Source organism: Labrus bergylta, chromosome 5 (assembly GCF_963930695.1).
Source record: "Labrus bergylta chromosome 5, fLabBer1.1, whole genome shotgun sequence".
Taxonomy (NCBI): Eukaryota; Metazoa; Chordata; class Actinopteri; order Labriformes; family Labridae; genus Labrus; species Labrus bergylta.
The window spans coordinates 23,404,990-23,419,578 of NC_089199.1; the positions used below are offsets into that span (position 1 = coordinate 23,404,990).

Consider the following 14,589-nt stretch of genomic DNA (forward strand, 5'->3'; position numbering starts at 1 on the left):
TGGGTTTCAATGTATTTCACTAGCAGTTATCTGCCACCAGCAGAGGGCGCTAAATGGATTACAACAAACATTAACACTCTCCAGAGTGTCAGGCGGTGAAGCACGTATACATGTTGAGTTACTTTCCAGTTGAGTGACCATCTTGTCTTCATAATGAATCTTTTCCACAAGTTTTTTATAACTGCAATTGACGGATCAGCGCAATAAAAGTGCATCATTATCCATCTATCTTTCTCTACAGATTGAACATTGATCTAAGAAAGATATCTGCTGATATATCGGAATCTGATTCCCCCCCCCCCCCCCCCCCAATATCGATATCGGCATCAGCCAAAAAAATCTCATATCGGTAGCGCCCTAATCGAATCGAATTGTGACCCAAATAATTGCAATTTAATTGAATTGTGAGTTTGTGGACAGTACCCAGCTCTAATAACAACAATGACTTCATAACAATGAACTAAAAGACTAAACAATAAAGATACATTTAATACCTTAGGCCCATCAGTGTCTACTTTTAAAGCAAAACTCAAAACCTCAAACTCGGTTCTCCAAAGCATATGAATAGTTATTTTATGAATGTGTGTATGATCACTTTCGTGGTAACTGATGGTTGCTTTGTGGTGTCTATGACTTAATTGATGACATTTCTGTATGTTATAAAAAACAAGTATAGGCATATTTACTGAGAATAACATGTTTTCAACAAATAGCCTATCAATATCAAATAACAGAAAATCAAACGATCATTGAAAAAAAGCTTTTAAATCTAAAGCTGTAATATTGTTAAAGGATGGATCTACATCTAAGATAGTTTTGGACTTAAGTCCAGAACCAGGATTTGTGAATAAGGTTGATGTTATTCTGGTCTGTTCTTTCGGTTTCTTCAAAGCTCTGCTCCTTAAAATAAGGAGACTTCAGCAGAAACTTTAGAAAATGAGGAAGGATTTTATTCTTGCTCTTTTATTGCACAGCTGCTCAATAGTAATAAGATGAAAAAAGGCCTACAGCAAAGGTAATGTAGACTATTATACTTTTTATTTACAGTCTTTATAGTTTGTATAGGTAGCCTGTTTGCTTTGTCACATTATTTAATTTAAAAAATGTACCTAAACAATACATGTATGGATGATAATGTTTATACAGACTAGGCTACTCTATGAACTACTATTTGAACATCCACATTTATAATATTGTAGCCTTTTATTATTATCAATGCACAGTGCACACATATTCATTTCCAGGTGTTGTTATCTAGATCATCGATTTAATCTTTCCTGCTGCACTCATCCACGCAGATGCAGGAAAACGTTCAAACTCCACACACTAAATGTAAAAGTTTACATTGTATTATACGTAAATTGTTGGAGTAGAGCCAGGAATAAAGTCACGTGACAGGACGACTTCCGCAGCTATCCTCGTTAGTATAGTGGACAGTATCTCCGCCTGTCACGCGGAAGACCGGGGTTCGATTCCCCGACGGGGAGGTTACTTTTTTTCTCCCCAAAAAAACAACGTAGTACGCCAGTGCAGTGCTACGTATGCTACATAAACAACTGTATGTATGCAATCGTATGTGCATAACACTTGTCTGTATTTGCAAACTCAGTGCGATAGAGCCACGTGCAAACCCACCTCTAGGGCAAATTGGCAATTTACACAAGTACCTCATTATCAAGTGCAATACTCCATCACTTTATTATCCGTCACTTTACATCCTGTAGCAGACAATTCAAGCACTTTAACTCTGAAAGTCACTTTATCCTGGTTTGTTTTGAACATCCAACAGACACTTTTTATGCTTGTTTTTTACATGTTCGAAATGAAACCAAACACAGCACCTTCTTATACTTCCATGTGTGCATGGACAAAAAATTCCAGATAGTTCTTATAAATCTTCACTTTATTATTGCTTATTATGTCTTTCTTATAAAAAGGGTATGACGTCACAATTGTTATCATCAGTTTCCGTAGTGTAGTGGTTATCACGTTCGCCTCACACGCGAAAGGTCCCCGGTTCGAAACCGGGCGGAAACACGTTTTCTGTTTTTTAGTGTGATTAATAAAATGTCCAAACAAAGTAAACATAATTATTCAACGTTTCCACTGAAGTAGCAGACACAGGATATACACTTTGTCCTGATACTACTTCCTTATGTTACTCCTCACAGTGCTGTGATCTGTTTTTATGCTACTTTCTTCTTTTTATAGCGATTATGATCAAACCTTTAACTTGGTTGCACAAAGGAAAGAAGAAAGAGATCCATCTTTTTTGGGAAAAGGTTGCTCTCCTCGTCATTTGAACCCCAGTCAGCACGTAGCAGTCCTTAACTTCCTTAACTTTTCCCATTCATTCTGTATGGTAGTCCTTATCACTACAGATGTGATGGCCATCACCATACAGTACCTTAATGAGGAAGAAAACAAACTTCAAAATGAGGTACGAAACAATGAACAGCATCTTGAAACTCTTGCAAGAGATAACAGTGATGTGCTTAAACAAATGGAGGACATTGACATGAAACTGATTATGAGAATGAAATCAAAGATCTTAAAAAAGACAAATTCATAAGAGATGAAAAGGACTACAAGAAGGGATATGTATATCTCTAGTGCCAACATAACCAAAACTCTACAAGAAAAGTCCCCACCGCACCTGAGCAACATCCACCACGGAATCAGAAAACCTCACCTAAGGATACACAAACAAGGAGAAGACTTCCACCCACCACCCCCAACAAGAAGAAGGCCCAACACAACCCCCCAAGCAATCCTGCCCGTCCCCTTTTTTTGGACCAAAGCCATTTCCCCCCTCTGAAACCACAGAACAACAGACGTCAAAAGCAAAACGCACATGGCGGGGGAAGAGGAAGAGACCAAGGCCTGCGTCCATGGACCAGATCCCTAGTCCAGGAATGAAATCTGCTGTTGTCAACTTAAGCAAAACTGAACCGACATCCACACAGCTCTCTGTACTTGAACTTGGCCTGTCCTTTGTTCCTACTCCATCTGTAAGTCAATTTGAACGCTTCTTAGATCTGCAGAAATTTCTCAGAAATGTCAGACGTAAAGAATTTTTCATGAAAAAAGATTTCTCTCAGAATTCGGGTCCTAAAGATGTTCTAATAAATACATTTAAACTAAAAAGCAATTTTTACACACCTAAGAATAGAAATCATTCTATAGAAACATATTGCAGACTTGTAGAACTAGAATTCGAAAACCATCTTAAAAAGAAAAGTTTTATTAACCATAACCTGACATCCTCTCAGTGTTATAGTGCTCTGAAGTCCCTAACCTGAACCCCCCAGGGTCGTTACAATTTAAGACATCACCAATTTGTAATCAAGAATTGTGTTCGGTCTGTCATTAACAGTGAAAGATTACTTTTTTTCGCTAGCTTTAAAGGTCACATATTATCCTCTTCTGACCACGCCCCCTCTCTGGAAGGGCTTGGGTGTCTCTGGCTTGACAAAAATATCATCACAACTTTATTAAACTGATTTGATAAAGGTCAAACATAAGAATTAATCCACATTTGAAATCTCCCATATTTATTGAAAATCTGTTATAATAAAGTGATAAATGCTAGGTACCAAATATTCGATTCACTATAATGCAGCTCTAAAATCATAGTGAAGTATAGGGGTTAATTCATATAAACACAAAGAATGTATGTTTGGCAAACCACAAAGATTTGTGGCTTCCTGTCAGATGCAAGCGTTGAGCGGCCAGCCAAGCTCCTTCAGAAAACTACGCCTCCCATGATGCACCACGCCAAACTTTTCGAGTTGAAGATCTGGGTGAGCCGAACGCCAGCCAATCAGAGCCTGAGTCGTCCGAGGGACAGTAGGAGACGGGCCAACCTGGAGGCAAGAAACAACGTGGACAGTCAGTCAGGTAGGTAGAAAGGTGAGAGGTAGGTAGGCAGCTTGTCAGGGTATTAAGTGAGAGGTATGTGGGTGGGAAGGAAGGAAGGTAGGTAAGTAGGCAGGCAGGCAGGAAGGTATGTAGGAAGGTAGGAATGAAGGATGAGAGGAAGGAAGGTATGTAGGGAGGTGAGAGTTAATAGGCAGGCAGGAAGGTAAGAAGGAAGGAAGGAACCAATAACAACACTAGAGGGCGCTCATCACCATGATACTAATGTAAATAGAAAATATGTCTCAGACGTGTGTGTGTGTGTGTGTGTGTGTGTGTGTGTGTGTGTGTGTGCGCGTGCGTGCGTGCGTGTGCGTGTGCGTGCGTGCGTGTGTGCGTGCGTGTGTGTGTGTTACCTCTTTGTAGGTCTCGGTCAGGAATCCTCACTTGTTGGGCCAGACATTTGCTGCATCCTTCTCCATTTTCACATGTGCTTTCCTAATGACACACAAACACACACAACACACACACACAAACACACACAACACACACACACACAGCTTGAGCTTCAACAACCGGCTTAATAGTTCACGGAGAGGACATGAAACCCCTTCTTTTAACTTTTCTAACAAGTTCTTGCTCAATATAATCTTCTCTCCGCGTCCTTATTCTCAAAGAAAGCTGAAGGAATCCAAATGCCTAATCCATAATCAAATCCAGAAAGATTATTGGGAGATAAAAGCGTTTAATGTTAACAATTAGTGGCTATGATTTATGATTTTCCTCCAGTCTTGATATTGATATAAAAAGTTGGTCTTAATCAAATGGAAAATGGAAGGGTTACTCTTAAAACCAACTCTTGACTAAGGGTAGTTCAAAAAGTGATTCACAACATTTAACACACACAAAAGAGCATTTTTAAAAATTAAATAAATATACCCCTGGAAAGAGAACTTCTGTAACACTGGTGAAGGAACAATAACACTTATGTGGGCTTTTCATACTCTTTACTTCAAGGTAAAGGCACATTTTTAGACGTGCACAGTCTGATTTGTTTGTACATATTTACTCAGTAGGGCTTTTATTTTGAAATGTAAACATGCAGAACATTTTTGGCCTACAGAAATAAAGTGCAGTTGACTGATGATTTTGGAAAATAAAAGTAGGATGTATACAAGAACTTAAAAATAAACTTCCAATATGAGGCAGGTTAAGGAATCTCATGCGCTTCAACCGCTCCACAAACGGAGGTCGGTGCTCTCAGACCTGAGACGTTCAAAGTATGAGTCAGTGGACTCCTTCTCTCAGGTAGAATACAGAAAGAAAGTACAGGAGCACTCCAATCACTTAAAGCCATTTTATTACACCAAATCAATTTTACCTTAAGTGATTCATGTGCTCCAGGATTTTAATTTGGATTCTGTGAGAGAAAAGGAGTCCACTGAATTATATCAGATATGAGGCATTCAGTCATTCACAAAAACATGCAGGAATACTCTTCAATCAAGACGGATGCATTACTCCTTCTTTATGTTAGAAATGATCCACACTTAATCATCCTTCTTCCAATTCAAGGTGAGAACACTTTTCAAATTATGTATCCCTTTATTTTATAAAAAGATAAAAATAAAAACAAGTAAACAAAGTTGTGAGAGAAGTAAGAGTCAGCAGTTTTACCAGATTTCATCCTGATGGACAAAGTTAAGAGGTTCAGATGTTCTCTGTGAGTCCGCCATCTGTCCCGACCACTGAGGTGTGTGTGTGAGTGTGTGAGTGTGTGTGTGTGTGTGTGTGTGTGTGTGTGTGTGTGTGTGTGTGTGTGTGTGTGTGTGTGTGTGTGTGTGTGTGTGTGTGTGTGTGTGTGTGTGTGTGTGTGTGTGTGTGTGTGTGTGTGTGTGTGTGTGTGTGAGAGAGAGATTGTGTATGTGGCTTCTCTTTCTCTCCCTGGCTAATGTTTCACCTGTGTGTAAGTCACACTGACAGACCTGTTTACCGTCGCCATGGAGACGTGGAGTTCCCTGACACATATATCACCTCGCTCTGTCCTGTGTGTGTAACCATGGTGATGCTGGGATGGACCACCACCGGAGGAGGGCCCATAAATCCACCTCATCATTATGCCTTTCCTTGCTAGTACTAAACTGGATCACATCCTTGTGTTTTTATTCAGAGATACAGTGACCTTTCCAAGCAGACAAAGAAGTGGGTTTCCTGACACCAACACTTGTGCACCAACACCAACACTTGTGCACACATACAAAGTAGAACTCTTAAAGTATTTTCCTCTGCAGACAACTTCCTCCAAGTCAGTGTGGTTCTTTCTTCGGAAATGCCACAGTTTCTTGCAGTATCCTTTCAGGGTGCTGATATTTTATGACAATGTGAAGATGATGATGTGCTAAAAGCATCATAGTTTCATATCTGTATAAGTAAAGCCCCAACACAACTATTTGTGTCTGTTATCGGTCTGCCTTGTGAAAGTGTCTCATGTGCAGAGCCAGTTTGTGTCCTGTTCATACATCATTTTACAGATAAACAAGGTCTTGCAAATTTAAGTGAAAACTTCTCTTGATCTAACTGTTTTTACCAACTACACAAGGAAGTAGCCTATTTCCTTATTAGTGAAACCTTTAGGACAAGATGCTCCATGTTTCTCATTTGAGAACAGGATGCTGCTGCTCTTCTGATATAGACTAAAATAACGACTTTATTCTTTAAATACTTGAAGAGTTATTTCATCATTTATGCGCAGGCTGGTCTCGCACTCGTTAAATTACGAGAATTACAAAAATAAACTCGAAATAAAAAAAAGAAACATTTTTTTTAACGTGGCTCTAATCCTCCGTCGTACTTATCACTACGGATGGAAGTTAAGGACTACTATTCACGGTCCCCGTCCTTAACTTTCTTAACTTTTCCCATTCATCCTCTATGGTAGTCCTCATCACTACGGATGTGATGTTTCACCCTTTTGGTAAAGGTAAGGAGACCACGTTTCTTAACATTTCAACGTTAGTCATTACAGCAGCAGCAGAAGGATAGACCACTCTGATAAAACTCTTCATTTTATCGCATGACGATGTCAAACAGTCCGACTTTAGATACAAACAATCTTTATTGAATGCAGTTCATTCATGCCTGTTTATATGATGAACTGTAAATCGGCATATCCACATGACAGGCAGTTTCCGTAGTGTAGTGGTTATCACGTTCGCCTAACACGCGAAAGGTCCCCGGTTCGAGACCGGGCGGAAACATGTTTTGATTTTCTCTTTTCTAAAACTCGATCTTGCAAACGTCAAATTCAATAACATTTAAAAACCTTCTCTCTGGAACAAGCTACCTGCTGACCTGAGGTACATCAGTGTCTACTTTTAAAGCAAAACTCAAAGGTGTTCTCCAAAGCATATGAATAGTTACTTTTTGGATGTGTGTGTGTTATCAATGAGGAAGGATTGATTCCTGCTCTTTCAATGCACAGCTGCTCAATAATAATACTAAGATGAAAAAAGCCCTACAGCAAAGGTAATGTAGACTATTATACTTTTTATTTACAGTCTTTATAGTTTGTATAGGTAGCCTATTTGCTTTGGCACATACAGGACATCCACATTCATAAGATTGTAGCCTTTTATTATTATCAATGCACAGTGCACACATATTCATTTCCAGGTGTTGTTATCTAGATCATCGATTTAATCTTTCCTGCTGCACTCTGAGAAAATCCACGCAGATGCAGGAAAACGTTCAAACTCCACACACTAAATGTAAAAGTTTACGTTGTATTATACGTTATATACGTTGGAATAAAGTCACGTGATAGGATCATCATGGCAGCTATCCTCGTTAGTATCGCGGGGGCAAGTTGCGAATAGCTGTAACAGAAAATCAGCCAATAGGATTAAAGTATCTTTTTGTTTTTTTCCAAGGTGTTCGAATGCTTGCTTCAAATCCCCACTGAGACAAATCTGAGATGTGATTTAGGCTATTGTGTTGTGATGAAACACATTGTTTAATATTGACTTTAATAGATTCCCTTTGTTGTTACCTTGTTTATTGAGAGTGAAGTACCTGAAGTACATGTATAAATCATTTTAGTTTAAAAATCTAATTTACTATTATTTACTAAGATCTGAATATGTCATTGATTTCCTTGTTTTGTGTACAGATTAAATCATGCACACCTTCTAAAAAGTAATGTAAAAGTTTGAAACCGCATTAAAATGTCCATGTTGGTGAACTGGCAGCAGTACATCTTAGCATTTTTATTCAGACCCCATAAAGCATATGAGACAGAAGGTTTTGTATATAAATGGCACATTTAAGTTGAAAAGAAGCTATATTATTTTAATTCCAAGCAGTAAAAAAGACAATAAATTTCAATTTTTTCATGAAAATAGTTTAATTTACAAGCAAGTTATAATGGATGGTGGGTGGAAGTAGGGTGGTATAAGATAAAAAGCAGCATCAGAACATTCAGTGAAAGTTATAAATACAAGGTTAATTTAACATCCTCTTAAACCAGTGATTCCCAAAGTGGGGCCCATGGTTATGACAGTTGAAGGCATCGAGCTTAAATAAAAGCAATCCACATCGTTTTGCATTGCCAGCAAAGCATGGCAAATTGTGTTGTAGGACTTCCAGGTAAATGCCAGGGTGACAATTAATCCATTAAGTCACAACTTTGAAAACAAAGACAAGAAAATATGGTAAGTCATATCTTGCCCTCAGCTCTAGCTGTACAACGGCAGTTAGAAAAGATAGCTACACTCCTTACTTTGCCACATGCTACATGTGTGAGAGTTTTTTCTGCAGTTGCCTCAAACAAGACAAAGTACAGATCAAAGGTGAACATTTAAAATGAACTTAGAGAGGCAGCTGAAGCAGACAGAGGCACCCCAGACTAAAGCAGATCTGTAACACAAAACAAAGCCCACACCAATCATTAAAAACTTGTAGGACTGAAAGGATAAATCTTAAAAGCAGATTTTCATTTAAAAAAATTATATTATCAGCTATATAGCCATCAGCTCTGCTGTCCCAAATCTCCTTCCAGGTGCTCTTAGCACGAGTGCCAAAGCCAACCAGCTGGTCATCTTCCAATGAGGCTGCCATAACAACCCCTCCACTTGCCTCATAGGTTCGGAGAGACTGGATCTCAGCAAAACTGAGGGAATAATTGACAAAGGACTGTAGGCTGTCCTTGCTATGCCCTGCAGTCACACTGTCACCTGATGCTTCCTCCTTTTGCAAGTTCTTAATAAGATACATTGTGTACCCTATATCATTCTCCAAAAGCCACCTGAAAGACTTCCCTTTATACTTCCCAAACTGCAGGATGTAGTCTCCCAGCACCTCCGTACAGTCTGAGGCATCCCCTCCTCTCCGACGGACCACAGCCAGAGCATTCTGCTGAACAAGGTCAGCCCGTATGGGGGCAGACTTGTCCTGCAGAGTGGAGTCCTCCTTAATTCTTCTGGCTTCCTTTGACGGCTCCTAGAGGAGAAATCCGAGTGGTCCCTTGCGGAACACAACACAGACTTTCCCCGGGAAGAACAACACTTTCTTGTGCATCTTTACCTAAAAGAAAATAATAGAATTTTAGATTCATTTTAATCAGATACAGTGAGAAGATATTTGTGAAAAAAATACCAGAATATTTCAGATCACATAATAATCCCACTCAAATAGAAATGGCCAACTAAATATTTTACAGCGGCAAAACTTCTATGATCTTCACTAAAAAGTTCAGAAGGCTAAAAAGACAATAGTTTTTCACACCTTTCTGATCTTCACCTACTCTGGGATCTAAGGGGGAGGAAGTGTGTGTGTGTGTGTGTGTGTGTGTGTGTGTGTGTGTGTGTGTGTGTGTGTGTGTGTGTGTGTGTGTGTGTGTGTGTGTGTGTACATCTGAGAGTCTACCTGAGAACTAAAGGGTAAGAGGGTGGGGTGGGAGCAGCAGGAGGAGGAAAGCACAGCATGTGTGAGCAAGAATAGAGGGCGGGAGTGAGAGGGGCAGTAGATGTGGGAAAAAAACTGTGTGTGCCTAAGCACCTGAGTTTAAGTGTATGAGTTTGGAGAGTGGGCAAATGGGGCAGGAGAGGAGTTCCTATCAAATAATTGAGGAACAAAATGACATTTGATATTGTAGTTAAGACTTAATTTGACTCTGAAAGATAGTGTAACACCCATGGTCCTGATAAAAGTTTACTTTACTTGACCATTAAATAGATAACGTTTGTTTGTTAGTGTAATTTATCACGTTATTGCACCAATATTGTCTGACAGAGAAAATAAATAATAATAAATTGACCCTATAGTTTTAAATTTATGCCAAACAAAGTCTCTTACCTTTGATTAGTGAATACTGCGTGATGAGAATTCGAAGAAAGTAGATAGTGTCTTGTCTCCACCGCAGTTCGCTCTGAAGAAAAACTCGGGACAGCGCCACTAAGTCGTAGTGGCCAAAAGTATATTACATCCGTAGTGGTTTAGCACTACCATAGAGAATGAATGGGAAACGGTTTAGGGCTTTTAGCTAAACAATCCTTGACTGCGGCGCGGGTATAGTGGACAGTATCTCCGCCTGTCACGCGGAAGACCGGGGTTCGATTCCCCGACGGGGAGGTCACTTTTTGTTCTCCCCCCAAAAACAACGACCTCGTTCTTTTTTTCTCCGTGCAACCATATTAAAGATTTGATCATATTCACTCGTTTATGCTTTGAACAAGAAGAAAGGAAAGTAAACATAGGTCACAACACTGTGAACAGTAACAAAAACAAACGGGGGTCTCATTAACTTTACCAAAAGGGTTAAACAGCGCCATATCGCATAACTGGTCAAAGTTATATTACATCCGTAGTGATAAGGACTACCTAAGAGAACGAATGGGAAAAGTTAAGGAAGCTAAGGAGTAGATTTACGGTCCCTGCAGTGACGTCACTGGTCCGTGGAGTAGCATATTGGGTTCGAGCCCGGGCGGAACTGTAATCCTCACAAGTACCTGATTATCAAGTGCAATACTCCAGCACTTTATTATCCGTCACTTTACATCCTGTAGCAGACAATTCAAGCACTTTAACTCTGAAAGTCACTTTATCCTGGTTTGTTTTTGTGCTTCTTATACTTCCATGTGTGCATGGACAAAGATTTCCAGATAGTTCTTATAAATCTTCACTTTATTATTGCTTATTATAGCTTTCTGGCGTGTTTTCTTATAAAAAGGGTATGACGTCACAGTCGTTATCATCAGTTTCCGTAGTGTAGTGGTTATCACGTTCGCCTCACACGCGAAAGGTCCCCGGTTCGAAACCGGGCGGAAACATGTTTTCTGTTTTTTAAAATCCTTAACTTTTCCCATTCATTCTGTATGGTAGTCCTTATCACTACAGATGTGATGGCCATCACCATACAGTACCTTAATGAGGAAGAAAACAAACTTCAAAATGAGGTACGAAAGAAGGAACAGCATCTTGAAACTCTTGCAAGAGATAACCTGACAAAAGACCAACATAAAACTCAGTCTGACCTTGAAAGCAACAGGTCTATTGTAATAAAAGCTGCAGACAAAGGAGGTGCTATTGTCATCATGGACAAATGTAACTATGACAATGAAGTTCTTAGTCAACTTTCAAATACAGCCTTTTATAAACAACTAAAATGTGACCCAACCAAACAATATTTTAAAGAGGTACGTTTTTTACTTGAAGAGGGTTTCCTTGATGGCGATATTTCACAAAAAGAGTCAAAATTCTTGTTGAATGAGTTTCCTCTAAAAGCTTTTTTATGTACTTTACCTAAAATTCACAAAAACCCACAACAATCACCTGGCAGACCTATTGTCTCAGGAGTGGCAAGTCTAACAGAGAGAATCTCCAGTTTTGTGGACTACCACATCAAAGACTTTGTACCCACTCTGGGATCCTTTATTAAAGACAGCTCTGAGTTCCTAATTTTTCTCAAAACACTTCCACCAATTGATCCAGAAGTAATCATGTGCACCCTTGATATTGAATCCTTATATACAAATATTGATCATCAGCAAGGCCTAGACACACTTGAATATTTTCTTAACACCAGACCAGTAAGAACTCCTTCTACCACCTTTTTAGTCAATTTGGCCTTCTTTGTTCTGAAGAGGAACTTCTTCTTTTTCAGTGATGTACCCTATCTCCACTTCGCTATGCGAACAAATATGGCACCTAGCTTTGCCTGCCTTTTCGTTGGTCACCTGGAGGAAAAAACACTATACGAACCACTAAAAAACCCTTTCTCCCTTTTATTATCTCTTGAAAGCGATATATTGATGATGTGTTTCTACTTTGGAAAGGACCTAAATCCACTCTTTTTTTTTTACAGTTTTTAAAACGGCAATTTTGCAGGTCTTAAATTCACACTAACTACAGCCTTGAAGAAATCAATTTCCTTGACATAAATGTAACTAAAAAAGATAATGTCCTCTCCTCGCCTCTGTACCCTAAACCTACAGACCGTAACACACTTCTCCATGCGGCAAGTTTTCATCCAATTCCTCTTAAAAAAAAGTCTACCAGTAAGCCAACTTGTTAGACTGAAAAGAATCTGTGCTGTCCCTGAACAACATGAAAATTGCAAAGCAGAGATTTAGGGAAAGAAATTACCAAGAACATTGGCTTGTAAATGCAGAGAACAAGGTGGATTCAAAGAGCAGAGAGGCATATATGCCCACTAACAAATCTTTTAAATCCAAGCCACACCTTGTCTACTGCACTACATTTATCCCTAAAACCAAAAACATCAAAGATATCATTTTAAAACACTGGCACGTTCTTCAAAATGATCCACAATTACAAAGTGTTTTTAACGACCCACCTATGGTGACCTTTAAAAGAGGCAGAAATATAAGGGGCAAAATAGTCCAGGCATTTGAACCCTCTGAAAACCGTAATGATAAACTTCTGTTAAGTCCCCTCCAAGGTAATTCTAAGTGTGGTACCTGCATTAACTGCCAATATACCAAAAACCTCAAATATTTTAATTACCGTACCAATGGAAAAACTATTAATATTAAGGATTTTATTACATGCAAATCAAAAAATGTGGTGTATATGATTGTGTATTGTATATTGTAGATTGTATATGATATACAATGTCCTTGTAATAAGATATATGTAGGTGAAACTTCCCGCTGTCTAAAAGAACGGATCACTGAACACAGGAGTGCTATCAAAAGGAACGACAGCAACAGCCCTGTTGCAAGACATTTTAATGAAGCAAAACACCCAATCTCCTCTCTTTTTTTACCTGGGCATAGAAGCCATCAAACTTAACCCAAGAGGTGGTAACATTCATTTTATCAGGAAACATTTTTGGATTTTAAAAGTTTATTTCCAGGTGGGATGAATGAGGATTTTTCAATCAATGAGTTCTTATAATGTTTTTATGGTTTTATGCTCTTCCAATATTTTGCATTGTTTAGTATATAAATTTTTAAACATATTATAAGATTATTTTAATTTATTTTTAAATCCCTAGTTGTATTTGTTTTGTGTCAAAAGCCTCCTTAGTGTTCTTCACCTTTTCTCACTTGTGCAGGCTTTTAACCACCCACCTGAACCATCCCCTTGATCCCTACCTGTTCACCAGATGTGATGTCAGCCTTGTTAGACTGGCCTGGCCAACAAACCAGCCCACCTTGCATGTGCCCTATTGGCTGATAAACACATATGTGGAGGCATCTGATTGGTTGTCCCTACCTTTTTGATTTTTGATTTTTTTTTTTTTTTACCTTTTCTTCAATTGTGTACCCACCCTATTTAAATGATGTTTGTAAATCTGTTTCTTGATGACCCTGATGAAGGCCACGAGCCGAAACGCGTTGGTCTAAATCATTAATAAAGTTGATCTTCTTACTACAAGTGTTGCTGGAGCATTTTGACCTCTTCTAAGCTTTCCACTCTTCATGCACCTTGTCGGTTGGTGAAGTTTGTGCCAGAAAATCCTCTTTTTAATATAATTTTCCCCCTTTTGGTAAAGGTATGGACCCTGGTTCAGCTCAGCATTGGCATCAGAAAGTCAAAAAAAAGTTTGTTGTTTTGACACCATCAAGACCACAGCTTTCACCACCAGTTTATTTAAAAGGCACTGGATGAAATGATTTATCAGGTCATCTTCCTAAAATGATTGACAACATTGAACCTGTATTGAATGTATCTTTATTGTTTAGTCCTTTAGTTCGTTGTTATGAAGTCATTGTTGTTATTAGAGCTGGGTACTGTCCACAAACTCACAATTCAATTAAGTTGCAATTATTCGGGTTACGATTCGTTTTTCCTTTATGTTTACTTTGTTTACACATCACATAATCACAGTAAGAAACAGAAAACATGTTTCCGCCCGGTTTCGAACCGGGGACCTTTCGCGTGTGAGGCGAACGTGATAACCACTACACTACGGAAACTGATGACAACATTCATGTAATAAAGAAAACATAATAAGCAATAATAAAGTGAAGATTTATAAGAACTATCTGGATTTTTTTGTCCATGCACACATGGAAGTATAAGGAGGTGCTGTGTTTGATTTAATTTCGAACATGTAAAAAACAAGCATAAAAAGTGTCTGTTGGATGTTCAAAACAAACCAGGATAAAGTGACTTTCAGAGTTAAAGTGCTTGAATTGTCTGCTACAGGATGTAAAGTGACGGATAATAAAGTGATGGAGTATTGCACTTGATAATGAGGTAGGGCCA

General features: G+C 38.8%; 5 non-coding genes across 5 annotated transcripts; 4 read left to right on the forward strand and 1 right to left on the reverse strand.

Moving 5' to 3' along the window:
• Positions 1 to 1,415: 1,415 nt before the first annotated feature.
• On the forward strand, positions 1,416 to 1,487 carry trnad-guc (transfer RNA aspartic acid (anticodon GUC)). Its single transcript has one exon. It is a non-coding gene; the product is annotated as a tRNA-Asp (tRNA).
• A 477-nt stretch (positions 1,488 to 1,964) lies between these two features.
• On the forward strand, positions 1,965 to 2,037 carry trnav-cac (transfer RNA valine (anticodon CAC)). Its single transcript has one exon. It is a non-coding gene; the product is annotated as a tRNA-Val (tRNA).
• A 5,005-nt stretch (positions 2,038 to 7,042) lies between these two features.
• trnav-aac (transfer RNA valine (anticodon AAC)) lies at positions 7,043 to 7,115 on the forward strand. The gene has a single exon. It is a non-coding gene; the product is annotated as a tRNA-Val (tRNA).
• A 3,995-nt stretch (positions 7,116 to 11,110) lies between these two features.
• Positions 11,111 to 11,183, forward strand: trnav-cac (transfer RNA valine (anticodon CAC)). Its single transcript has one exon. It is a non-coding gene; the product is annotated as a tRNA-Val (tRNA).
• Positions 11,184 to 14,224: 3,041 nt separating this feature from the next.
• trnav-cac (transfer RNA valine (anticodon CAC)) lies at positions 14,225 to 14,297 on the reverse strand. Its single transcript has one exon. It is a non-coding gene; the product is annotated as a tRNA-Val (tRNA).
• Between the last annotated feature and the right edge of the window lie 292 nt (positions 14,298 to 14,589).